Here is a 26,819-nt window from a genome sequence, read left to right as displayed (position 1 = left end):
GAAACACTGGACTCTGGACAACCCACACAGACTAGAAATGACTGAAGAGCGCTCCAACTTGGAAACCCGAATTCCTACCTGGCCGAAATGTCCACTCAACGCAACACAACTCAACTCTACTCTATGATACCATGGTTTGTGTATCTGTAAATACTACAGTACAGATAAAAGCGTTTATTAATTTATTCTATCAGTAAATACAGTCAGGTCCTTTGACCTATGTCCATGAACAGTGGAAATGTTTCACCAAAATAGTAAGAAAACAAATGCCCTGATTCTCCGACATATATTCTATGCTTTGGATTGGTCTGAGTATAGCTCTCGCAAAGAGAAGAGTAGAGTTGGTTCCGCCAGGTAGGAACTCCGGTTCCAGTTTAGGCCGCTCTTCTATTCATCTCACTGTCATCTCTGGTTTCTGGGGTTTGTCCAGAGCTCTGTAGTAGTACATTACTTGGTGTTGTTCCATGTGACAGTCCAGTATTTCCTTAGAGGTATTCACACTGGGTGCCATTACTACGTACTGACTCTGGTAAGTCATTCCACCAGTAGAAAAAAAAACTGAAGCTAGTAAATCTACACAGCGTGCTCTTAATATATCTTCATATAGCTACACATGTACAGCGGGTGCATAAAGATTATTTTACATCCATAGTCTTAAAACATTGCCAATAGGGGAAGCTAAATGCCCGCAGAATCTATTTATCTGTTTACCTATATTCTATCTTAGATTCTCTTGTGTCTACAGGCATACTGTGTAGCTATTACAGCATGGTATATACACCTACATTTATCTACATCTATTTACACCTACATACAGAAATCTTTATTGACACAACAAAAGTACAGCGACTTTCGTAAGGTCTTCTGCAACTATACATGCAAGCAACAAACAAAATGATTCACCTACGTGTTAAGTACAACCACAGAGCTTTGGAACACCCACATAAACCCACCATGACAGTTGAGTGAAAAAGAATTCAACAATGAAGAGCGGTCCTACCTGACCTAAAATTCTACTTTACTCTACTCTATTCTACTCTACTCTATATGAATACTTCAACATGTCGAGTTTAACCTATCACTTACACTCTACTACTAGTTCTAAGAGCTAAACATTCTTTGATATATTTACCTATTTGTACACAGTAAGGGTTGAATATATTTCCTCCCCCTCTCTGTATATATATTTATCTATACGTATATATGTATGTATGTGTGTGTGTGTGTGTGTGTGTGTGTGTGTGTGTGCGTGTGTGTGTGTGTGTGTGTCCGTGTGTGTGTGTGTGTGTGTGTGTGTGTGTGTGTGTGCGTGTGTGTGTGTGTGTGTTTGTTTATCTATGTTCATATCTATCTATATCTATCTATCTATTTGTCTATCTTCCCATCTCACTCCTATATCTATACGTTTGTATCACATTTTCTAATATTTCTACCAGTTCGGTCTTACCAAGATTAAGAAAAAAAACACATCTAACCTCTTTAACACGAAGGGTACACAATTAGAACATTAAAAACCTTGAAGTAATTAACACAGGGTCTTTTATAAGAAAAGTATTAGGACGTTAGGCATCCAACAAGAACATTGTTTTGTTGGTACCTCTATGTAGGACATGTAACAAAACTCAGTTAAAACAACCTACGCTATACGATATACATTCATCTCCTACACAGTCTATCTTTTAGGACATTTCAGTGTGTCAGTGTTTTAGAAGCATTCTACATGTAAACCTCTGGATCTAAGGAAGACATCTGCCTATTATTCCTATATAACTCTGTGCAAAAACAATGCAATGTTATACTTTCCCGGCGCAGCATACTGTCATCAACATAATTCTCGTATTAGCATAAATGGTTAAATTGTCGGTATTTATTAAGTAGATTAACTCTTTGGAATTGTAAGATATTAGCAATAGTTCACCAGCCATGTATGTGAAGGTTACCATACATTGCATCTGTTACAATAAAGTTCTCCTCTATTATTTAGTATATGAATAATGTTGTTCGTTCACTGTTTTTTCCCTGTTGCTTGCCGTTATCTTTCAATAAACTTATTGTCATTAATATCATCTGTACTCTGTTATGTCATCATTGACTAGGTTGCAGATGGAGTCCATGCTGATATGAAACTGATAATCAAATGTCAATTTGTGCTGATGGTATGAGACCAGCATGGCTTCCGATACTCCATGCTAAGCAGCTTCATCCTACAAGCTGTGTTTATCCGTCTGCGCGAGTGATATGAGCGTTAGTACCGCTTGATATCAGTGAACGCTGTTATTAAGATTGCCGTACAGATTAGTTTGAATTTCGACCCTGCTAATGTTGCATAGAATTGTTCGCGGAACAACATGCGATGACACGATAAAGTCGTGTCACGTTGGCGATTCTATCTTTGATGAATATGTGAGGCAGTAAGTTGTTGCCTCTTCTAACATATACAGTGGAAAGGTGCATTGGATAATTTCTGCTCTATAAGATAAAGTCACGTCTTTACGTATTCTCTATACATTTCACCGCTATTGAGGGTACATGGCCGTATTTGAAGCGATCAGGTTGTTGAAAAATCGGTACAACTTATTCCTACAATCCTCCACGATCCTGTAAAACCAATTAGAATATCAGCTCACGACATTCGTAAAAATCAAAGACTGGCAAAAGGCGCATGTGCGCGCATCGGCCGTCTCTTGTATTTATAAGGTAGATTTATACACGCAATATTCTAGGCAATGGATTCCGGGCAGCCTTTGCCCAATTTGACACCAAGGAACCTCGCGGACAAAGAGACACATTCGTCACAATCAGTCAGAAGGCAGGGAGCAATTTCCTGGTTTAAAAAGCAGGGCAAACGACTTTTTAGTAGCTTGCTGATTTTGCAATAAGTCTAAAAGTACAAAAAAGACGTCTGAAGTTATGTCCCCTCCAAATTTTTGGAATATCATAACAGTTCATAACTACAATAATAGTTCAAACGACGAGCATCAGATCTAGTCAAAACAAGCGTTGAAGAGGCTACAAACTTTTCATTTAATAATTTTCCTTTCGTCAATTCTACAAATTGTTAACCATTACATTGAAGCAAATCATAAATTTCGAACGTCAACCTTTGAACTTCCGTTTGAGTTTTGTTTTCCTCTGCCATATGTTACATAGAAATGTTGTAGCCGCTGTGTGATCAATGCACCTCCACTCAAGTACGCCATCTAGTGCAAATATGCCGCATGTTCAGGTGTCTGCCAAGCGTTTACTTTTGTTTTACTCTTGTGGGCCATTTGCTTACTTGGACTGTAGTGAGATATTTTGTTCCCCTTTATGGTTAGCCATGTCGTGATGTATACGGGAAAGACAAGAAAATATACTTACAAATGATATTTGGTTTGCATAAATGCATTTATAGTTCTTAGACTTAGACTTGTACAAGTCAAATTAAGGGCAATATTTGACTCTCATATCAGAAAAACTGACTGTATTAAAGTTGACATAAAACAAAAAAGACTCTCCGAAGACCTCTTCATGAATCCAGAACAGTGACTATTTTCACGGTGGCATCGGAAAAAGTTTTATACTTTCTGAATTATGGCAACAACGAAAAAAAAATGGTCAGAGATATTACAGCTAACGGTGTAACAGTTTTACACATGTGTATGTATATGTGATTGTGTCATGTTTAGCTATACATATAGAATATAGGTTTCAATAATCAACTGAACGTACTGGGCTACTTTCCTTAGTGTAGTTTCCCTGCAATGAATATTATTCCGTTTCCGAGAAAGGTTCATATTATGTCGACTCTGGGAAATTACTATCTCTACCCTAGCTGACATACACATACGTACATCGGTATATACACATGATGGTGGAACGGTTTGCCTGGGGAAGTTGTGAATGCACCGAGAGTGATTACCTCCCAAAATAGACTTGACAAACATATGGAACACCATCCAAAAGTATACAACTACAAGGCCTTGGATTGCCCACACGAACCCGGAATGACAGTACAGTAAATGTATGAGCGGCCTCAACTGGAAGAGATATTCCTACCTGGCTGTGCGGATCTAGAGTCGAGTCGAGTCGAGTCGAGTCGAGTCGAGTCGAGTCGAGTCGAGTCGAGTCGAGTCGAGTCGAGTCGAGTCGAGTCGAGTCGAGTCGAGTCGAGTAGAGTAGAGTAGAGTAGAGTAGAGTAGAGTAGAGTTTTCGATTAGGTAGGTTTTAATCTACTCTACTGTACTCAACAGTTTTCAAGTGTAATACCGTTGGATCAACTCTTGTTAAACGACCGCATTCGTACGATAATATGGCGAACCTATTGCCTGTGTAAGTTTAACAGCAAGGATATATGCAATGGCGACAGCAGTCAACCCTAAACCTGCTATAGGGCATGAACTTGTAACCTGTACAGGCACTTAAGAGAAGTTATAATACCGATGGAAGTGGCCAACAGGATTCTACTATACGGGAAACGCCTACCTTGGGACTACTCTATGCAACAAAACAATGCACTATCCCAAGAGATACATTTGTCTTTCTGTGTGAGTGATATCCCAGCTTAAACCATTTACAACATACAGATACTGCTAGATTGATTTTACTTTTTCACCATCTCTCATATAATTGGAGGAGTAATATGCGATATCCTGATACTCAGGTATCGCTGGCGATTCTATCTTTTATAAATGAATATGCTTGTCGCCTCCTCTTGCACACAGTAGGAGGGGCCGAGTATAGCTTTCTTCGGCTTTTGGTTGCCTACAATATAGGTTCAGACGATTGCACGACCTTCGTAATCAATACACTGCTTCTAATGGTACCTCAACATGTTTGAAGTAATAGGGTTGGGACGTTGGTAAAGCTTATATCAGTGCTTTTCAATTGGCTTCACAGCTAACGATATCTGACCACGAACACGGTCTCCAAGCGTACAATCGCTTTAAGTATCCAATCGCGAACAACAGTCCTCTCTCATATCTAAAAGGCTTCACTCTTCTGTAAAAGTTAGATTTATACATGCAATACTGGAAGAAACGGATTCCGGATAGCCCTTGGCCAGGAAACCTGATTGACAAAGAGACAAATTCGTTGCAATCAGTATGTAGGCAGTGAACACTTTTTTTGTGTGAAGAAAATCAAAGGAACCGACTTTCTGATATACGTAGTTTTCTGATTCAAGGCTGTAATCGGTCTGCTCTTATGGAAGTTTTGAATACAAAAACATGGTCAATACTATTAATCTTGAACAAAGGAAAAATATTATGATTAATTACAAGTAGACACATTACAATATTTCACTACATATTGTTCATAATTGATTTGGAGTAATCATTTTTATTCTGATGCTGCCTGTTGACTTTTGTTCAGGGAGTTTTATTTTCATCTGCCATATGTTGCATCGTATTCGTGCATACTTGTACAAGGGCAGAATATTATCATGAATCATAATCTGGAATAAAATTGTATCACATTTCATGTCAGATTGTTCATTATTAATTTGGAGTAAGCATATGTATTCTGATGCTGTCTGTTAACCTTTGAACTTTTGTTCAGATACTTTTATTTTCGTTTGCAATATGTTGCATCGCGATGTTGCTGGTGATGTGATCAAGGCATCTCCACTCAAGTGCGCCATCTAGTGTAGATATGCCGCATGTTCAGTTATCAGACATGTTTAATACTATGTATTAAAGTATACACCTTTTAATTCTCAGGGATATCGCATTGAAATGATATATTCGAACGTCATTCGTATTGCCTGGAAAAAGTCATTGGCAGGGTCTTAACTATTCATGATCTTGTTTGTCTGCCAAACGTTTGTCGAACTTTCCTTCTCCAGATTTGTTTGAAAGACTTTCAAAATGGCCGCCCCTTGGAAGTCCGTCAGAGGGAAAGATCATAACGGGGGTGGCTAACTTAAAATGACATGACCCACGTACATTTATTGTAGGAGGCTGAAACTACACATGTAGCAAACTACACATATCTATAGGTCACTCGCCTATTTTCATATCTAAACTTTTGTCAGTTTGTCTTTTACCGTTGCAAGAGTGAAGTGAGGTTTGAGTGGAGGTCAGGGTCCTGAATACACACTGTGCTGATTGGAAGGTTTTGTAAACTTATTTTCCAGAAACTAGGAGAAACGAACCTTGATGCACTTCTGAGGCGTTAAAAAGTTTATCACTCTGACCATGTAGTTTATCTTAATTTATAGAAACGTAGTTTATGAAAACCTTTTATGAAAACATCATGACTTCGGCAATGCATTCAGCGTGCTCTAACATGACACATCACCCCATGCTATCAGCTGTAAAAGAGGAACTGTGAGGAGCACAGGAATGAAAGTAGCTATGCAGCCTTTAGAGATGTTCACAATTGTACAATTCAGCGTCCTAGAAAAATCTGAATCAACTGAAAAAGGGCAGTTACTCTTTGCTTCTGACAGATTACAAAAGGGGCCGGCCATCTTGAAATTGTCTCAGCCGCTCATACAGATCTGAACAACAAAATATTTAAGTCTCCAGAACATTTTTGCCTTTACCTTTGTCCCAAATTTAACCCATTATATAAAGAAAGAATAATCTACTATGATAACGATGGCATCACGTTTGAATCACCGACGTGTTTTGTACATGTATCCGACGAATAAGAGATCGAATAAAGTTTTGAAATGCAACGACGCTTTGTAACTAAGATCTTATGGCATCCCTATTGCCTATGTAAGTTGAACAGCAAATGCCGAGCCCAGTAAACCTATGCACGAACCGAAGGCTATATTTTCAAAGGTATTGGCCAAACGGACATTTACACTGCTCTACATGAAACGCCTACCTTGGGACTGCTCGATGCTGCTGTATCGGGTGTAGAGGCGTCCACTTTCACCTGCGGTCTGCCACCTTCCACTATAGATATGCATGGAGGTGAGAATATAACCGCCCTTTAGTATGTATAATTACACCTTATAAATGGTAGAAAGGGTGGCTAAATGACATGACTAGGTGACAAAAGCTCATGGCGATAACAGAAATATGTATGATGTATCGATTCTGCTTGAATGAATATGAACAGTATTTCTCTTTAACGAAAAGAACGACATCTGTTTGTTAAAATTGATAAACGACACTAAAGTAGAACAGTGGTTTAGGATGTGTATACGAATCTTGTTCATTCATACGTTAAGTATAGAGGGCAAATCCTAGACAATTGTACGTTGTTAGAAAGTAGCAAATGTTCTAATTTGTAGACAAAGCAATCGTCTCGAGTGACCAGAGACAGAAATTCCTCTAAATTGTGGTTGCATTTTAAAATTTTACATTTATCCATTAATAATTCAACCAAAATTAGAAATCATCCAAACTGCTATTTCTTTAATCTTCATACGATATTTGTGGCAAAAGATAAACAAAATTTCAATGGGAGATGTTCTTTCATATTTCTTCACAAAAATAACATTATTCCTGCAACACTGATTTTGCGGAATAATATATGGTTTTTGTCTCATCATTGATGTTTTTCTCCACGATGTCGGTATGCGTGTTTTTATTTCCTGCGAATCTATTTTGCGATGACAATTCTAAAGGCAACTAGACTTGAGTTTTCCAAAATCAGCTATCAGCTAAACAACAAAAAGGAGCAATCGTTAGGTAAAACGGACAGCACAGGCCATTTCATCTGTGCGTTCTGATTTCATTACATCAGTCAATCGCAAAAATCTTTTTGATTCGGTGTGTTTTAAGAGCTAGTTTTCTATCTCGACAAGGAAATAGAAAATGCACAAACCACCTTCTCGTAATGTCGTTATGGGGCTTCCTTCAAATTGAAGCGATCACTTCGCAGTACATTTGTTTCCTTAACTTTGCTCTACTCTTTGATCTTGTTTTAGAAATGGCGTTGGTATTCCAAAGATTTAGTTTTCAAGAAATCAGCCTTTTAAAAATTCTTTATACGACCACGTATCAATCTGTAACGTGTAATATGTGACTGGATTGTATTTGACCATGCAAACCTGCTTGGAAAGTAGATGTCGGATGTTTAATATCAGTTTGACTACCGATGTACTGCTCTGTTCAGCTAAAACGGAAACACAAAATTCGACCTCTCTGCAAAATTGCTGTCCATGTTTCCTTGGTCTCTAAAAGCTATAAATACAGTACACTTTGAGAAGTCTTCTGCTACGAAATTGAATTGTAATTGAAAGATTACATTTACGTTAGGTCATTGATGGCGTACTTCCAAATGCAGTCTATTAGATTATTTTCCTGGTGTAGGGATTGTGCCTTCAATATATGAAATGAATATTTTTGCTGTTGTTGTTTTGGATCAGCCGACGAGTAGAGGGAGACAGAGAGCAGAATTCGGTTATGTCGGATTTGGTATTCCATGTTTTGTTGTGCTTAGAAAGAAGTCGAATATGAGTGAAATACAGTGTTACTTCAAGTTTGTTGCTATCGTACTTCAAGATATAGCCTATACCGATCTCGTCTTGCAAGGGAAATAAAAATTCCGTACATCACATGGAATGAATGTTTTCTATACAAAAGCCTGGAGTAAAAGTTGTTTCTATTTGATATTCCTACACGGTAGGTTCTGTCGAAGTGCTTAGATATCCTCGGTTGAAGGAAACAAGCTTAAGTCTGAAGCAACCATCATGTTTCACATGTGACTATGTTATTAGACCCTGCATGTCTGTATGCTGTATTGACTGCAATGTTCTGCCATTGTACCAATGCTCTTCTGATGCCAAGTTGAGGGGATTACTACGTTTCGTCATTGACTACGTAAGACTAAGTAAGGGCGCCATATCATATAGTATCTACAAATACACACAGGAGCTTTTTTGACGCACTGAAGAGCACAGAGACTTTTGTACAGTCAAATACAAAATAGAAATACAGGATGAGTTTTAGAATTCTACATATCAAACAGTACATAGGCTACTGGCGTTTTGTGCGTGTTCTTGATTACAAGTCATTTTTCCCAAAGTAGCGGAAGAATTGCATCGTACTGAAAACACAGTTACAAGATGTACCCGGCGTGTTCCTTCTTGATATCCTTAAGTCTAAAATCTTACTATATTCCTACTAAGTCTTACAACATTCCTCATGGGTTGATATCAGCCGAACACCAAATGTTAGCCAAACATGCTCAGAGGGCCAAACTCAAAATTCAAGGAGAAAAACAACAACATATACACCACTTTCTATAACCGTGCATCTATGTACCAACGTTAGGAAGAAATCAACATTTTACTGTTTCCATTATTTACATAATTTCTTCAACATGCTGTATTCTAGAGGAAAAGATGACTGTTTTGGTACTTTTGCATTAAGGAGCTTCAGCTGACGGACGTAGACGTGTTATCATTGATGTAAAACTATGTACGCTACCATATATACTTATCCCCATCAACTGCTAGAACATGTATCTCTTTAGTGTAAGAGTGTATTTATGTTAGTGTTCTACAAACTTTCTTTCTTTAATTATGAAGTAATTAAATCAAGATGCCAGACCTTGTAGTGTCACTCTAGTATTTCAAATGTGACGGATTTCCGCTTTTGTTTAAGAGAGGTTAGATTGTTGATAAATGGCTGTAATGTAACATCAAGTTGTGCCGATTGTAAGAGATTGGCACAGTTCAAGGATAGATACTGTGATATTGAGGAGCACTATCCCTGGAGATGCATTTGTCTTTCTGTGTGAGTGATATCCCAGCGTTAAAGCAATTCACAGCATACAAATGCTGCTTCTTAGAGTGCTAGATTAATCTTAATTTTTGACAACCTCTCATACAATTGGAGGAGCAACATGACATTTTTTATCTACGATTTTATCTTTAATGAATATTCGTGGGGCCTCCTCTTGCATACCGTAGAAGGGACATAGCTTTGATATACTCTACCTAAAACATAATTTCAGACGATTGCCCGCCCTCTGTAACCATGTATCCGCTTCTAGGGGGTACCTCAACAAGAGAGGGACCTGGGTAGCATATAGTGAATGAGAAGTTGAACTTCAACAACCAGATATTGCGGCCTTAGCCAGCAAAGCAATCCAGATAGCAGGCCTAATATGGAGGACGTTTGAGACGAAGCTAGCTTCCTACTTCTGTACAAGTCTTTGTCCGCATCTCGACCGTACTTTCTTGGTCACCACACACCAGGAAACTGACAATTGAACTCGGAAAGGTAAGAAAAAGAGCCACTAAGAGGCTACCCGGAATTAAGGATTTACAGAAAACTTAAACTCTAAAGCTACCAACATTAGATATTTGATCAGAGAGGGCTTGATATACAGATGGCAATACATTCATGGAAAGTATGACACAACCAACTTAATTCAACTGCAAACGGAACCAAGAACTAAGTACTAGCTTGGTCACCACACACGAAGAAATTGACATTTGCTCTCGAAAAGTTAAGAAAAAGAGCCATCGAGAGATTACCCGGACTTACGAATTCATAGTACCTTACGAGGAGATGATCTAGCCCCTAAAACTACGCACATTAATGTACCGGAGACTAAAGGTGGATTTCATGAATCCATATAGATACATTCATGAAAGGTATGACAAAACCACCTTATTTCAACGGCAAATGAAATCAAGAACCAAGGGGCACAAGTCTAAGTAGAGTCGAGTCTTCGGCCAGGTAGGATGTACTTCCAGTTTGAGAGTGACATAAAACACCCGAGCAGGACGAGCTTTTTTTCTTCAGTTAGAGAAAGGTTACATAGTGGAGCGTTATCAAGGCGGGCCTCGAGTGTAAGAGTCATCCGGCAGCTCGCTGCAAGCATCCCAACCAGAACCAGCACGTCTCCCTCGAATTGGTGCCGCTGGAGAAGACGGATGCCCAAAGTGTGTGGGTCTCAGATTCGCAACCTGTTATCCACCTTAAACAAATCCACGCGAAGGCTACCGTGCCACTCCTTCTCACTCCGATGTAGGAATTGACACGGTCACCATACTCGATTTAAATATCTGTATTTGTATCTGTACTATGTATCCGTACTATGTATCTGTGCTATGTATCTGAATACGAATAAAGATTATACGAGTGGTTGCCATAGATATCGACATGGTGGAGCAACTTACCACAGGAAGTCGTGGCGGCACCGAATGTAAACACTTTCAAAACAAGACTGGGTAAGTATATGGAAAGACATCCAGTGATGTACAGGTCTGTGCACAACCCACACAGACCAGAAATGAGAGTGAAGTGGAGACCGGCTCAACTGAAACCAGAATGAACTCTATTCTACTCGACTTAACTCAACATATGTAGATGTCGAGACAATGGTAAAGCTTATATCAGTGTTTTTAAACTGCATTATAGCTAACGATTTTCAAACAAGAATAATGTCTGCAAGCGAACAATCATGGACAACAGTCCTCTCTCACATCCAAAAGGGTTCACTGTACTGTAAAAATTAGATTTACACATGCAATACTGGAGGGAACGGATTCCGGATAGCGTTTGGCCAGTTTGACGCCAAGAAACCTCACAGACAAAAATAGAAATTTGTCAAAATTAGTCAGAAGACAGGGAACAATTGCTTGTGTGTAGAATATTAGAGGAAACGACTAGACGCAGTTTTCTGGTTCTGCAGTCGGCCAGCCCACATTGACTGAGGTTGAAGGTTGGAAGTTCGGCCTGCCCCAAGAGGAAGTTTTAGACATCTAAACATGTTCAATATTTTACTTTTACAAAGAGAGAGAACATAATATTGAATTACGAATAGAAACAATATAAAATTTTATTTCAAATTGTTCATTATTAATTTGGAATTTAACATCTTTATTCTGATGCTGTCTGTTAACCTTTGAACTTTTGTTCAGTGAGTCTTATTTTCATTTGCCATATATTTCATTGCTATGTTACTGGCAATGTGATCAAGGCATCTCCACTCAAGAACGCCATCTAGTGTAAAATGACACATGTTCAGTTTCTTGCTATACTTAAGGTATATACATTTTAGTCGCATCACAATAAAGTCGTATCACAACTAGAACGCCATTCTTGTTGCATGATAAGTCCTGGACATGGTCTTGGTCTTGTGCACAAAGCATCTGTCCTTCTTCGGTCCCAAAAGTTAAAAAAAAAAAGATCGCACCGTACTGTAGTGAGAAATTTCTCGAACTATGACAAGATTAAAAAGATGAATGCTTCGTTGCAATTACAGACACTGTTGCCAACATTTCCACTGCCAGCCTGTCTACTGGAAACCCTCGCGATCAAGGTTGAGTTTGTTTGACCCTTGATTCTACAATTGTAATATGATGCACGATGCAAAAGTAAGGCAACAAAACACTTCTTCTTTTACTCTGCTGATGACAAAGTTTGATTTTAAACACAACATATAGCAAAGTTTTCTTATCATACGCGCCATGATAGGTTGTATTTATTCTAGTTACAGTCGCTGTTTGGTTCACTTTAAAGTACTGTATAAGCAATTTGAGGTCTTAGTTTTCTACGAGGATGAGTGAAAAAATTATACCAATTTTATCGAAGATTGTAAGATGAGTTGAAATTTGGCTGAAAGATAAAGTGACATGTATTTCTGAGACTGAAACATATCCTTGTAGCTGCCCATTGGAAGTCCGTTGAAGTAAAGAGCAGTACGAGAGAAGTTTAATCAAACTTTTCCTAACCAACATTACACTTGTTGCAGCAGGCTGAATTTTAACATGTTTAATAAGACATGTCTCTATAGGTACAGTTGCATGCCTATTTTCAATTCTAAGACCCAATGATTTTTTCTTGCACCGTTGCCGTGAGAATGGAGTGAGGTGTGAGCTGAATTCAAAGCGGTCAACTGGTCTTGTCATACGCGCTGTGTTGATTGAAAGTTTTTGTTCACCAGTTTCCAAGAAACTAAGTCTAAGAGAAACGAAAAGTGGTACATTTCTCAGTCGTTAAACTGTGCCAAGTTTTGTTTCTCTCTTAGTGTAAGAAAAGTAGTTTAAGAAAACCCTTTTGTGCTCATGAACACATCACGTATTTGGCTACGAATTCACCTGGCACTAATATCACACCTCACTCCATCCTATACTCAGTTGGGAAAGAGGAACAGTTAGCAGTTCAGAAATATAAATATATGTATTATCATATATATTCATCATTATACATTTCAGATTCCTAGAGAAATTGGAAGTCGATCAAGGCAACTGCGTTTTGCTTCTGCATGGCTTCCTGGGGGGCGGCCATCTTGAAATCAACTCAGTCGCTCATACAAATCTGAACGACGACAGAAACAACGACATGTTCGAGCCTCAAGAAGATATGTGCCCTTATCTTTGTCTCAAAGTCACCCCATGTTATATGAACAAAGATGAACCTGGTATGATAAAGATGTCACCACGTTTTGACTCACCAACGTAGGTTTGTATTCGTATCCAACGACTTAGAGATCGAATAAAGTTTTCAAATGAAACGACGTTTTGTAAGAACGTATGGCAACCCTATTGCCTATGTAAGTTGAGCTAGATAACCCTCACACTACCAGCAATTCAAGCGCTAGAACTTCTAACTTTTGATATCAACAAAAGTTGTATTTTCAAAGGTAGTGGCCAAGCGTCCCCCCATTTGCACTGCTCTACGTGAAACGCCTACCTTGGGACTCTCGATGCTGCTGTATCGGGTGTAGAGGCGTCCACTTTCACCTGCATTCTTTCACCTTCTACTATAGATATGCATAGAGGTGAGAATGCCACAGCCACCTTTTGGTATGTATAATTGCACCTTATAAATGTTAAAAAGGGTGGCTAAATGACATGACTAGGTGACAAAACCTCCTGACAATAACAAGGATTCTGCGTGAATGAATATGAACAATATTTCGTCTTAACGAAAACAACAAGTTTTTTCTTTAAATTTGATAAACGACAGAAAAGTAGGTCAGACATGTTAGTAGGCTATGTATGCGTAACGAAATTGTTTCCTTCATATGTTAACTAAAAAGGGTAAATGGTAGGAAATTGTAGGTTGTAGAAACTGATAATATGAGCAATTCTAGATAAAGCGGTTTTCACATGTAGTTAGGCCAGAACACAGAGGGATGCTGCTTCCAACTGTTGTCATTTCTTGAAATCGAAACACTGAAAATATGATGTTTTATCTTATAACCTTTAAAACAGTTATGTCTACGCATTTATTCGTTAAACGGTATATATGGCTGAATTTTTCTTGAGGAAAAAGTTCGTTTGCAATATGTCCTGCAAAAGACTTGTTGCTTGCAAAATCGTAATAAATGTAGTTTTGTGGATTGAAACTTTGTAGTGTTTTCATATCGCAATCGCCTTGATAACATACTTGCCGCTGTCATTTAGAAACCTTCGCTTTAATCTTGAATACTACTAAAGTTGATACAGCATGAAAAAGGAATATGTGTTGGAGAGATGACAAGGAGCAGCGTAGATCGAAAGCAAAGCAAGTCTTGTACATTTGTTGGACGAAACGAAATTCCCTTGAAAGTTAAGGTGTGCCTCTCCAATGCAATCGCATCAGGCCACATCGCAAAAAAAGAGCCTCGAATCGTTTAATTTCTTTCGGCAACGAAATCTCTAATGTTTCGAACGAAACATTCACTAGTCTTCTCACGGTAAATTCGTTGAAATAACAGGGCGCATTGTACAAACTAAACCTCGCACGATAGTTTTCTAAAAGGCTGATTTTTCTTTGGACATAGTATTGGTTGTTGTGTTCACAGCAAACGATACAGAAATCTTTTTGACATCAAGCATCACCTGTCACGTCTAGATTGTGAATAGATACTATTTGACAACGGAAGCATGGTAAACATTAGTTGCATTTGGAGTAGAGAGCTGCAGCTTAGTAGTTTGATAAATGCCAACGAGCTATGTACAACTGCAGCTAAAACGTTAGCAGATCTTTTTTTTGCTTCAAGATATTTTAGTCCACTCTATTTTGGTACCATGTTATGAAAAATCTACGGGAATAGTACATTTTGTGAAATCCTCTGCTAAGAAATCGAATGTGATGTAGACATAGTTTCCATGTCGTCTGTAAGTTTTTTGATATCGTACTTGAAAATAAAGCCTATAACAATCTCGTCTAGCAAAAGAAATGTTACATTCGATGTTTTAGATGAAAAGTTTTGTTTTCTATGTTTGAACTTATAGAGTAAAACTTGTTTCTGTTTGGTATTCCGTGTGTTATTCTGATATAAGTTGCAAGAAAATAAATGTCCGTGATTCTGTGAACTACAATGTATCCTTCCAGTTTTGCAACGAGGACTGTATAATGGTAGATGCCATGATCAGTAGCCTCACCAGGCCTTCCTACGGAGTCATGGATAGTAGAATTCGCTAAAAGTAGGGTGAATAAATAGCCAGTAGAGTCAGTCCGAGAGAATGGTAACATTTCTGCCCGGACAAATAAAACCCTATGGTAGCAAAACACCGCTGGTAAACTATTCTCTCTAGAAGTAAGTCTGGTAGAGACTACATGATCAATACAACTACATGATAGCGGTCTAAACTGGAAGAACATCCTACCTCGCCGCAAACTCTACTCTATTCATGACCAATACAATGTGTCGAATACAAGCATAGTCCTTATTCTGTGTGTAAATGCACAGGATAGATATTGCAATGTTTCTATCGCCGGAGAAATGCACACATTAATGTGGTTCTCATTTTATTAGTTGTATAGTAGTATGTATAATTGGAAAGCTTATTCACATCCCTTACGATGATACCAAATATGTTATGACCCTATTTGTAGGTGGAACACCAAACAAAATAAAAGGGCCGAAATTCTGCTGCCAACACCACAGTGTCTGACGTTTCTCTGGGAATTCCGTCATTTCGAATTTTTTTGGGGCTATACATACCCATAACTGGCTCTATGGAGCAGTATTTTCTCATCTCCTTTTATTTTAACCGTCTGCTGCTTAAGTCATAGGAGTTGTGCAGATATAAAGTTGATGATCAAATGAAAAGTTGTGTTGGCAATAAAGAAAATACCGTGTTGTATTCTCTTCTCGAATTGATTTTTAGGTAGACGTGCAGCTAAAGGAGAAAAGTGACCCCCAATACTAGTAGTCTCATCTCCTTAACTAACGTCTGATGCTTGAATTATGGGAGGTTTGCAAATATAAAGCTGATGATCAAATGAAACGTTGTGTTGGAAATGGAGAAAATGCCGTGTTGTGTTGTGTTCTCTTCGGGAAGAGTAGCTGTCACATTGAGTTTTAGGTAAACATCAAAAGGGGAGAAGTGAATTCAAAGACAACCCTTACTGTGTACAAATAGGTGAATATATCAAAGAATATTTAGATCTTAGAACTATTAGTGTAAGTGATAGGTTCAACTCGACATGTTGAAGTATTCATATACTTGTACGTATGATGATTATTTTGTTTCCCATTGTTTGCATGTATAGTTGTAGAAGACCTTACGAAAGTCGCTGTACTTTTGTTGTCTCAATAAAGATTTCTATGATAAACTCCAATGATATAAAAAATGCGGATTCAAATATAGATATTCCATATTGAGGAAACACTGTAGAGAACCATGTACAATCCACGAACGCTGTTTCTAAGATTGCTTTATAGATTAATTCGAATTTTGACCAGGTTAACGCTGATATGATTAATGGAGGAATGTACTCGTATATCGCTGGCGATTTGATTTTTGAATTCTATGAATATGCGTAGCAGTGGGTTGGTATCCCCTCTTGCATGCATTAGAAGTCGCATCGATTTTTCCCTGCTCGGGGTTACCTAAAATATAGGTTCAGAGGTTTGCACGCAGTCTTTAATCATTATACTGCTTTTGGGGGCACCACAAGATAGTTGAGGTAACAAGAATTGTACCGAAGTTAGTGAAACTTATATTAGCCCGCCCCGTCCTTTGAAATCAAGCTGCACTAAGTCTTTCAGCTAATAACATATGTTGTGCGAAGGGTACAAGAGCGGACAACAGGGTTTATTAGACAGATTTATATATGCAATACTAAACAGCAATGGAGTCTTGATAGCCTTAGGCCAATTTGACGCCAAGAAAGCCCACGGACAAAGAGACACATTCGTCACAATCAGTCAGCAGACAGGGATCGGGAGTAATTTCTCAGTGTAGAAAATTAGAGGAAACGACATTTTAGTAGTTTATGGAAGGTTTTGCAATTGGTCCACGCACAATGAGATTGAAGGAATTCTATTTTTTATTAGTTTTAAACAACAAAGGTAGGTTCCAGAAGTTGGTGATGAAGAGCATGAGATTACAAGAACAAGAACAAAAATGTTTTTATTTCATCTTTCTATCCCCTGGCCTTGGTACAACCTGCTGATTGCGGTTTTCATTAGAGAAAAGCTTTCCTCCTCTGGAGGTTGAAGGCTACATCATAACCTTTGAACTTCCGTTCCAGCTAGTTTTATTTTCATCTGCCATACATACGTTGCATCGCTATGTTGCTACCACTGTGTGATCAATGCATCTCCACTCAAGTACGCCATCTAGTGTTGATCCACCGCATCTTCAGTTTTCTACCAAGCGTTTGCTTTGAACAAAACACTCTTGGCCCCCCGCTTTTCGCTACGGTTACTCATCCCTTTTCACTAGATGGCGTTTCTTGAGCGACCGTTTTGCGACACATATAGGATTTGTGTGACCCTTGAATTTAGAATTGGAATATGATGTACGGTATCAAAGTATGATTTCAAAGTAAGTCGGTGTAATTTATTGCAGCATTTGACAAATGAATAGATGAATAAATGATTTAAAAGACAACAAAACAGACAAAACGTAGGAAAAGTTGCTTAGAGTCTATGAATTTCATTGAGTGATCTGTCAAAAATCGGTCGCTCGGCGGTCATTCAGCTGTCGCTACGCGGTCGCATCCTCTATTGCAAAAGTGGGGTTAAGGTGACACATTTTGCTACTCTTCTTTACTTAGACATCTCATAATTCTCTATACTAAATAAGTGGTGCTCGACTTCTAGTTACCACAAATCTGATGTTCGCCGACAAACAGACAACAAATACTTTTTGCGGTGGGTGATACCGTATGTTTGCGTATTATATGAAAACGTACCGACACATATCAATAATCTTTACTGTACAAATCCAAACTGAGGGATAGCTGTTCATGTGTAGGTCACCTTTAGACGACATAAGTATGTATTCATAGTTGAAATAATCTGCATACCCTGCATAGTGTTGTATATCATCCCATTCTGGTGATGGAACACATTCAAGACCCTCCACAACTGTCTCCCGAACTCTACCCGAGACGGTTTGAGATGGGAGCAGCCTGGAATCCATCTTATTCTAGCTCCAGTTCGCTCCTCTGATTGCATCCAAGAAGAATGAGACTTTGATTTTTCAAACTTTATAGTCAGATGGCGCAGACAAATACTGATAAGCAACCTCGACGACCAACTACCAACCACAGAAACACCTTCAAAAACAGATTTGACAAACATATGGGATGCAACCAAATAGTATACATCTACAAGGCCCTGGACTGTCAACACAAGCCTGGAATGACCTTACTACCTGGCTGAATAGATCTCTACTCTACTCTACTCTACTCTACTCAACTCTACTCTACTCTACTCTACTCTACTCTACTCTACTCTACTCTACTCTACCCTACTCTACTCTACTCTACTCTACTCTACTCTACTCTACTCTACTCTACTCTACTCTACTCTACTCTACTCTACTCTACTCTACTCTACTCTACTCTACTCTACTCTACTCTACTCTACTCAGAAGTAGAGTAACCGTGGCCTGGAGAAGGTCGGGGCAGGGATTTAACATGATACTCTCCGTACTCTCTGTAGTATTCCATCTATTCGTACTTGCAAATGCTAAGAATAGCTTTCAACGTGTTGAAGAATTATTACACTTAAACTTTGTCTGCTATCATCCTTGCGCAAACACAACGAATGTCAGGAAAAGTATGACTGTGATCTGAATGTCGAGTCAACTCCGAACCGTCTGCAGTAGATGCCAAATGTCAAATATAAGCAAAAGGGGCCAATAGATACCCAGTGGTCTGAATAAAACATGTCTTTTCACAAAATTTTAGAAGTAAAAACAAAAATCAACGGAGGAAAAAAGAGCAGAGGCAAAGGAAGCTACGAGTATTTTGTGTATCAAAAGTACTCTTTATTTCATGTCCTGTGTATAAATACACCGTTCTATGCCATCAAGTCATCAGACCATTACTGTAAGTATTTTCAATGAGACTAGATGGGATTTTCCTGTACGACTGTGACGTGAAGCTTTAAACCCTCTGGTAAACTGTGGTGGCGGTAGACTGCAGTCCTGGGAGCGAGTTTAACAGCACCCGGGCGGCGATAAACTCTGGAACTGCACCAAAGTCACAGAATCTTCTCCTCGTAGCGCTTCTCGGGGAGGTATTTCCAAGCAGTAATTTTCACGGCTGGTAAACTGGAAATTTACCGCCTTTGGATAACATTGTCACTTACGTGTGACGCTAGTGTTTGCCTTCTATGTTCTTCTTGGACGAAGGAAAGAAAATAGACGATACATCGTCGTCTCTGGTCTTCTATAGAAATATTTTGATTGTAAATATCGCATACATACCAAATTGACATTATCGTAATACATTTATTTTCATAAACGCCGGGCAGCCCTGGATGTGTGTGTGTTGAACAGCCACCAATAAATAAATGAATAAATTCATCATTGTTTTGTTTATATTCTGCTCTTTGTAACAAAAAGGTACAAGATAGTGTACTTGCGTTTTATGTGTATACCTGTTGATAGATATTAAACAATGTATGTTTCCACCTACGTTTGAAAGTTAGGAATAAGACCCAGCGTTTTCATTTTTGCGACAATATCAATAACTGACACACAAGAGAATGTTGAACTCATACAATACATCATATCTGTTTTAGCAAGCCAGTGGCCAGTGGGAGAAAATTAGACATTGAAACTATATATATAAAACGTCTCTATACTTTAGTCCTATGTATCCAAATCCAAAATACAGCGCCTTCAAACGATGCCATAACTACAACCATCTGACCTTGTATACGATTATCGTTTTATAAAAAAAGTGAAGCATGCCAGTCCATCACCCTTTTCAATGAGAGTTGACTTTGACAAAAAAACAGTTCACAACAAGAGTAGCCAGAAAAAAAAAAAGTAATAGCACTACCAGTTGACAAATACGATATTCCCATACAACTTTCACCAACCACATATCATAGGATTAAGCAAGGGACATCAGCTGTAGAAAATACATTGGCGAGCTTGGGGTAACGTCGACGTTGAAAGGTGATATGTAATCATTAAGCAATGATAACTCTGAGTTCCATGCAGAACGAACTACCATCTACTTGTAAGGAGCTACAACTGTGATGTTGATGTACCACATAGCCGAACAGAGCGATTACCAGAACGCACACCGATTCCGCCAAAGCAATTCAGGGACTCGTTTAGGGTTTTAGCCCGAGAATTTTGGTGAATACAGGAGAAGAGAATGGTCGTTACTTGCCTCATTCTATCAAAGATAATGTAGCGAAGACTAAAAGCCAAGACTTGAAGATAGGTTTGGTTCGCAACAAATTTCTCTGGATACGATCCCCTGAGGTACACTACTTTGGCAGGGTAAATAGCCTGTCGTCCGCAGCTTCTCTGTGCAGGCAGCAGGGAAATGCGTGGGATTATGGAGTTATGGGCAGTCTTCTCACAACTGCTACAAAGAGGTGTTATGTGGTATGAACACTGGACATTTGGAAGGTCACGCCAGTTGCTAAGTGCTCTCTCCATAGTTGTGAAGTTTCGAACGTGCAGGTCAAGCCTAATACATGTAGTGTGGCCACAGGCGGCTACTAAAACTGCTCACACGGAAGCGCAGACAAGAATACTGAAGACATTTGTAGAAAAGAATGGAACAAAAAGTTGCAAATGGAATTGAAATGAAGCGATTGTGTGGAAACTTAAACCACTGAACTGTTGGAATAAACTTGCGCATTCTTCTACAAATGTGATATATGAATATGCTTGTAAATGAGGGGCATTTGATTCCTCCTGTGAGATTAAAAGAAATAAAGTATTCTCCCAATCAAGATATGAATGTTTCTCTTGAGCCTAATAAATTCTTCTTAACGAACGCAGATATGATACGGGCATCTTTTAAATTGATAGTCTTGGTACTTGTATTGAGAGCAACGTATTCATCTTCTGGTCTATAAGCGTCTTTGGATAGATCAAGGAGACAAAGTTTTGCAATTACGAATGGATCACTTATAGTTTCATTTCTAGATCTTCAATATGCGAGCAATCATATCTCATTGCGATTTCATTGAAGTACAATAATGTTGGAAAACTATTGCCTGGTAGGGTTAACTGCCAATTAGTAGATAGGTACATGATCAATAGATGTAATATGTCGTTAGAATACGATTTTTATAGTTAATCGGTGAAATATCATTGCTCAAGGGACAGCTGATAATCGCAATATGTTTGCAATAATGTTTCTATGTTAGAGGCAATGAATATACTAGGGACTGTTATACAATGTTTTTCTTCTGTTTCAGTTTCGCAACTGCTTTTTTTTAGTTTGGCAGTTTGTTTCTGATACAAGCCAGGATTGATTCAAACATAGCTAGATGTTTCTACATTTGGTCTGATGTTCATTTTATTTCAGACATGTGTTTTCATCTTGTCTTCAATGCTGGTTTGTACTGCACAGGAAAAGCAGATTTCTTCAGAAGTTTTCCAAAGCACAAAACTCGAAAGCAACACCGCTACCTTTCACTTCACTAAAACGTTTTGATCATGTCTTCTATCATCCTTCTCCCCATGAAGTAAACGCAAACATAGACATATTCCCGATGCCATGTCAGGGTTTCAAGAACCAAAAGTAGCGCAGGTGATTGGTTTTTCCTATTTCACGGCGGGAAGAAAGCACAGATCAAAATGGAAAACCAACTGAAAGTTCTTGAGAAGTATTTTATTATGAATAACATATAAGTGAAAGCTGCATTGATGTAGGGATGGAATATAACATGTCAAAGCTTCCATGGTAACTGATTATGCTGTCGGTGTATAATAGAGTTCACAGAATTTAAAACTAAGTCATTTGTTTGTATCGCGCACAGCCTGACTTTGCCAAACACTCCTATGGACCATGGTAGAGCAAAAGTATGATAAATAGGTCCGTAAGACACTGAATAGCCTTTTATAGATGATACATCATAGAAACGCTATGGCAGTTCATGCACTAGTGAAATAAGTATCTTCTGCGAGCGTCCTATGGCAGAAATCACAAAATTTATGTCGAACATTTCTCGTTACCGAATGGCACTCCTGGCGGGCATTCCAGCCCACTGAGGTCGACATGTCAATACAAATGTACCCCTATAAACCCGCGTATCTACTGTATGCATACGTAGTTATGTTCGCAGAACGATTTGCCGAGCGAAAATGGGTTCATGCATAAACATACCAACATTACACGCCAAAACGTACACATAAAGGAAAGATCTGTGCCTGAAGTTGCCGTATGGTCTTCAAACAACGGACTGTATTGGAAAGTTCATGTGATGCGCCAACATCTAAGGCCAATACTTCATACGTACCTTGTATGTTGTATTCTAATGCCATGTATGCTTCTTTTCAGTACACGAATCAAGCAAGTGATGTACACGACTTTTTCCACGGAGGGGCAAGAAAGCCATGTATACTCGAAATGTAGCCCACATCTGAATGGCATGATTTTAATGCGAAGAACAGCATTTTCTTTCGCAAAGCCCGTCAATCATGAGGTATAATAAAAAACTATAAGCCTTTCAAGTTATCTTTGCAAGCCAGCCTGTGCTATATATCTGAACATCTAAGAGAGCCACCTTGGAAGAAATTGAAGCATGTTTGAATGTATATTTGCTGAAATGTAAAGTTGCCTTCGGGCATACATTATATATAAATCAATGCTTTGACTTTTTTCGAAATCGGTAAAATGGCAGTTCATTAGAATGATGTATGTAAGGTTTGGTTCGTAGTAAGTGACGGAAATCACATGTACCTTGGAGAAGTACGTTTGCCATTCTAAAGACAATTTCACTCCATGACTACATCTTCCATTCAAAGCGCGTTGTTGTGGCAAAATCCTACCAAAATCTCAATTAAAAAACACAACGGATCTTTGATGACGACCATGATGCCCAAACATTCATGGCTAAACTAGAGACGATGAATCATCTCATAGTATGAAACTAAACATAGACCAAAATGATAGAATAATCCTATAGCCTTTAACCCTACGATATGAAAGCACACTGTTCAAATGCGCCATCTAGCTACGCATAATAACATCACTATAGTTATAGGATAAAGCCTCGGGGATATAGACACTCATGCCGACGAATGACAAAAATACATATATGTTTTTTTACACATTTGAAGAGAATTGCCTGCTCCAGTAATGCTGGAGAGAATTCTTTTTTTTTGCAAACTAGATGAAAATTACTCCCTTGCAAATTCTCTCTGGTCAGCGAGATTGCGTACAGCCGATATATCACGGTCAATACGCAACCTTCTATGGCCCTGAGCAGTTTGTCATATCGAGAAGGAACCCTTTGGTTGATGAATTGCTTGGCATGTCCCAATCGTGAACTCTCAACCCTTCGGTAGAATAGCTCAGTATGTATTCTACTCACGGACTGTGCATAGAAGTCTTCCACTCAACTGCGCCATCTAGGAAAGCGACCAAAGCTCAGAATGACAAGTAAGTTTTTTTTTCTTCTATTCCACGTCCACTGATAAACGCAGGGCTTAAAAGGTAGTTGGGCTTGTCCTAATGAGTATCTATATCAGTGAGGGCTCAGGCTATGATTGCTGTTTATGCGCTGTGGTGTTTAAATCACATCAGTGGTTTTGCAGAGTTCTGAGTCATAGGAATAACAAAGATGCGCGGTGAAATGTTTTTGAATAGTAGGACGTAAAAGATGTGTGTCTGTCCTGAGCTGATTTAGTTTCTGTTTTTCTTTGTTTTGTTTTGTTTTGTTTTGTTTCACAAAACATTCCCTGAGCTATAATCCACAGAAGTTACGGTAGTCGTGACTGGATGAATCTGACTGTCGGCAGTTGATTTCATATGACAACACGGGATTTGGACGACTAAGGCATTAGTTACAAACAGCAGTGTCTATGATGTTTACTTCTGACATACAGTAACATGTTGAAGCTGCATCAGGCTATAGTTTCTAATGGTTTCCTGGAAGAGATGGCTTCCTAGATCCTGAACGCTATATAAGGGCGTGATGAAGAGTAGAGAAGGGTTTCCGGATGCTGGAAGGACACAGACCATACATACGCCCTCGATCGAAATGCAGCATCTGTAGAGGGTTTTTAATCGGACTTAACAAGTGCTTTACTGCAGTCGTCATTTTACTGATCTAGCATTTTACTTCATTGCCTAGTATCATGACATGTATAGCATCTTGATATTACGATGCTGAGAAATGTTTTGCTCTTCGGATAGCGGAGACGACCACCCAAAAAGAGTCTCCAACTTTAACTGGAAGCATTTTGTCTGAAATGAACCATCACAAATGGTCAAGAAGGCTTAAATGTTGTTCTGGTAAAGTGTATAAATTGCTAACTAAGACATACACGTGTATTTCATTCTGACAAACTAGCTAGATACTAGTTACCTCGTCCTACGAATTGTTTAGACTAGCTTTCATTGAAGGTATACCTGTGGCTTTTTTTTAGGATGTAAGAGTCAACCGCTTGGTCAGCATCTAACCATGGAACATAACAGAACTATGCAGGCGCGGTTATACATCCATCCAAGTCTGCCTGTTCTCTGAATCCTTTGAACGAACTCTTGAAACAAGCAGGCTAAATTCTCTAAATACTCTGGACAGTTTGAAAGAACCACACCCGTCGATGTCCGTGCCATTGGTTTGTTTATTTCAATGTCAAGACCAAGTCTGCATTCTTTCCTCTCCGACTGAACGCTCGTCTCTTCTTTAGCTCTGACAGACCATGATGTAACGGAATCCACCTTGCATGCGCGTCTTGCCACTTTCAGTGAGGAGGTATCTAACTATACAGAATCACAGGCTCATTATCTTTTACAATTTGAACGTTACATTAAAAAAAATGGAAGGTTATAGCGCCCCGGGATATGAGGAAAATCATGCGTCATAGATGAACGCTGTTTGACCGCAATTTGCAGGCACTGTGCGGGAGCGATGGAAACATGTTAACGACAAGATCTCTAGCTAACCAACGATATGCACATTTTGGTGGTATCATGTTAATCAAAAGAAGACACACACGTCTAGAACCCATAATTCACATTGAACCCATACTTCACACTGAACTTTTCCACAGTCTCTGAACAGAGATAGCTAGTGCAGAAAATATCGTAGATAAGAAATGCATCGAAACCTTTGACAGACTCTATGTTGGTTTAAAATCTTGCCCCAAATGATTAAGATTGTTCAGTAAAGAAATACAATCTGGTGGCAGATAAAAATTCTATCAAAATTTCGTTTTTTTAACGTTCTTAACGACATTTCTATTGGGAACCATATAAAACGTTTAACATGTTGGTCTGGTACGGAGAGTATTTGAGCAAAGTTAGTACGCATGGTACACGCAGATTTTACATGAAGGAGTTAGGGAGATGGGGGTAACCATAGAGATGCTCTAATCCGTAGTAGCATTGCATAGATGCATTCTTCTTCTCATGTTAGGCATTTTCTGATTCGCTAGTCCATCTCTCCTGAAACACGACACACTAGAATCCGTGTTGCTAGTTCACGGGGCTAGATACACGCAACCGTGAAATATACATGTACGGTTGAAGTACATTGGTTCTAAGTAAACTGATGACGAAAAGAAGAAAAAAACGATGAAAAGGCTGACAAATCGTTCTACTATTGAAGAATGGGGCCTAGGTGGGAGTCCAGGGTTACTTGTGGTGAGTTAGGATCCCCAATCAACGGCAATGGTCTTAGTCATCACTCCAGCCGTCAGCATCCAACAGCTTGTTTTGTCATGCAGAAAACTGGCCGCTCTTCGCGGTGTGTGGGACAGTCTGGGTCCGCTCTTTTCTGCCTAGGAGATCCCTGATACATAGCAGACAACAGCAAGGCAGTCGACGACAGGTTCTGCGGAAGCTTTTGCAGCTGACCATGTTAGACCTCACTTCATCTGCTCTCTTGTTAACAGAATTGTAGCGCAGCTTTACTTGCGTTCCAAATGTCATACTTCATTACACCAAAGTGCCTGTAACACATCCAGGACCTTCCCACATCTTTGCTCCCGACCATTCCCCGACAAGGTCGGCACTGGGTTGGGAGAAGCCTGGAATCCATCCTACTCTAGCTCGGTTTTTCTTTGTTCCCGACGACGATTTTACAAACAATTATTGTCAGCCGGCGCAGACGACATTCAAGGACTAGTAGGCAACCTCGTCGACCAACTTCGAACCAAATCTACTCTACTCTACTCTACTCTGCTCTGCTCTGCTCTGCTCTGCTCTGCTCTGCTCTGCTCTGCTCTGCTCTGCTCTGCTCTGCTCTGCTCTGCTCTACTCTACTCTACTCTACTCTACTCTACTCTACTCTACTCTACTCTACTCTACTCTACTCTACTCTACTCTACCCTACATGGTCGGCTACTTGTGTTAGGGGTTCAGTAGTTAAGATTAATTCAGCACTATAGACTGTGCAGCAAAACTACATCGATTCTTCCCACCATCTACAGCGCATATTTGGATAATACATTGTTATAACTCTGTGTTCTGCGTTTCCCCCCATGTTTTCGCTCAAAAGCCAACAATAAGTACCCCATATCTAAAGATGCACAGGCATGACTG

General features: G+C 39.1%; 1 protein-coding gene across 3 annotated transcripts in view; it reads right to left on the bottom strand.

Moving 5' to 3' along the window:
* The window catches only part of LOC136445919 (homeobox protein Hox-B9-like), a 106,315-nt gene that overhangs the window by 44,662 nt on the left and 34,834 nt on the right, over nt 1-26,819 (bottom strand). For all 3 annotated transcript variants that reach the window (XM_066444153.1, XM_066444151.1, XM_066444152.1), the window contains exon 3: nt 6,817-6,887. The gene's annotated coding sequence lies outside the window, so the exon portion shown is untranslated. The remainder of the gene's footprint in view (nt 1-6,816; nt 6,888-26,819) is intronic.

This window comes from Branchiostoma lanceolatum, chromosome 12 (genome assembly GCF_035083965.1).
Source record: "Branchiostoma lanceolatum isolate klBraLanc5 chromosome 12, klBraLanc5.hap2, whole genome shotgun sequence".
Taxonomy (NCBI): domain Eukaryota; kingdom Metazoa; phylum Chordata; class Leptocardii; order Amphioxiformes; family Branchiostomatidae; genus Branchiostoma; species Branchiostoma lanceolatum.
Note: the sequence above shows the minus strand (reverse complement) of the source record. Positions and strands in the feature narration are given on the sequence as shown.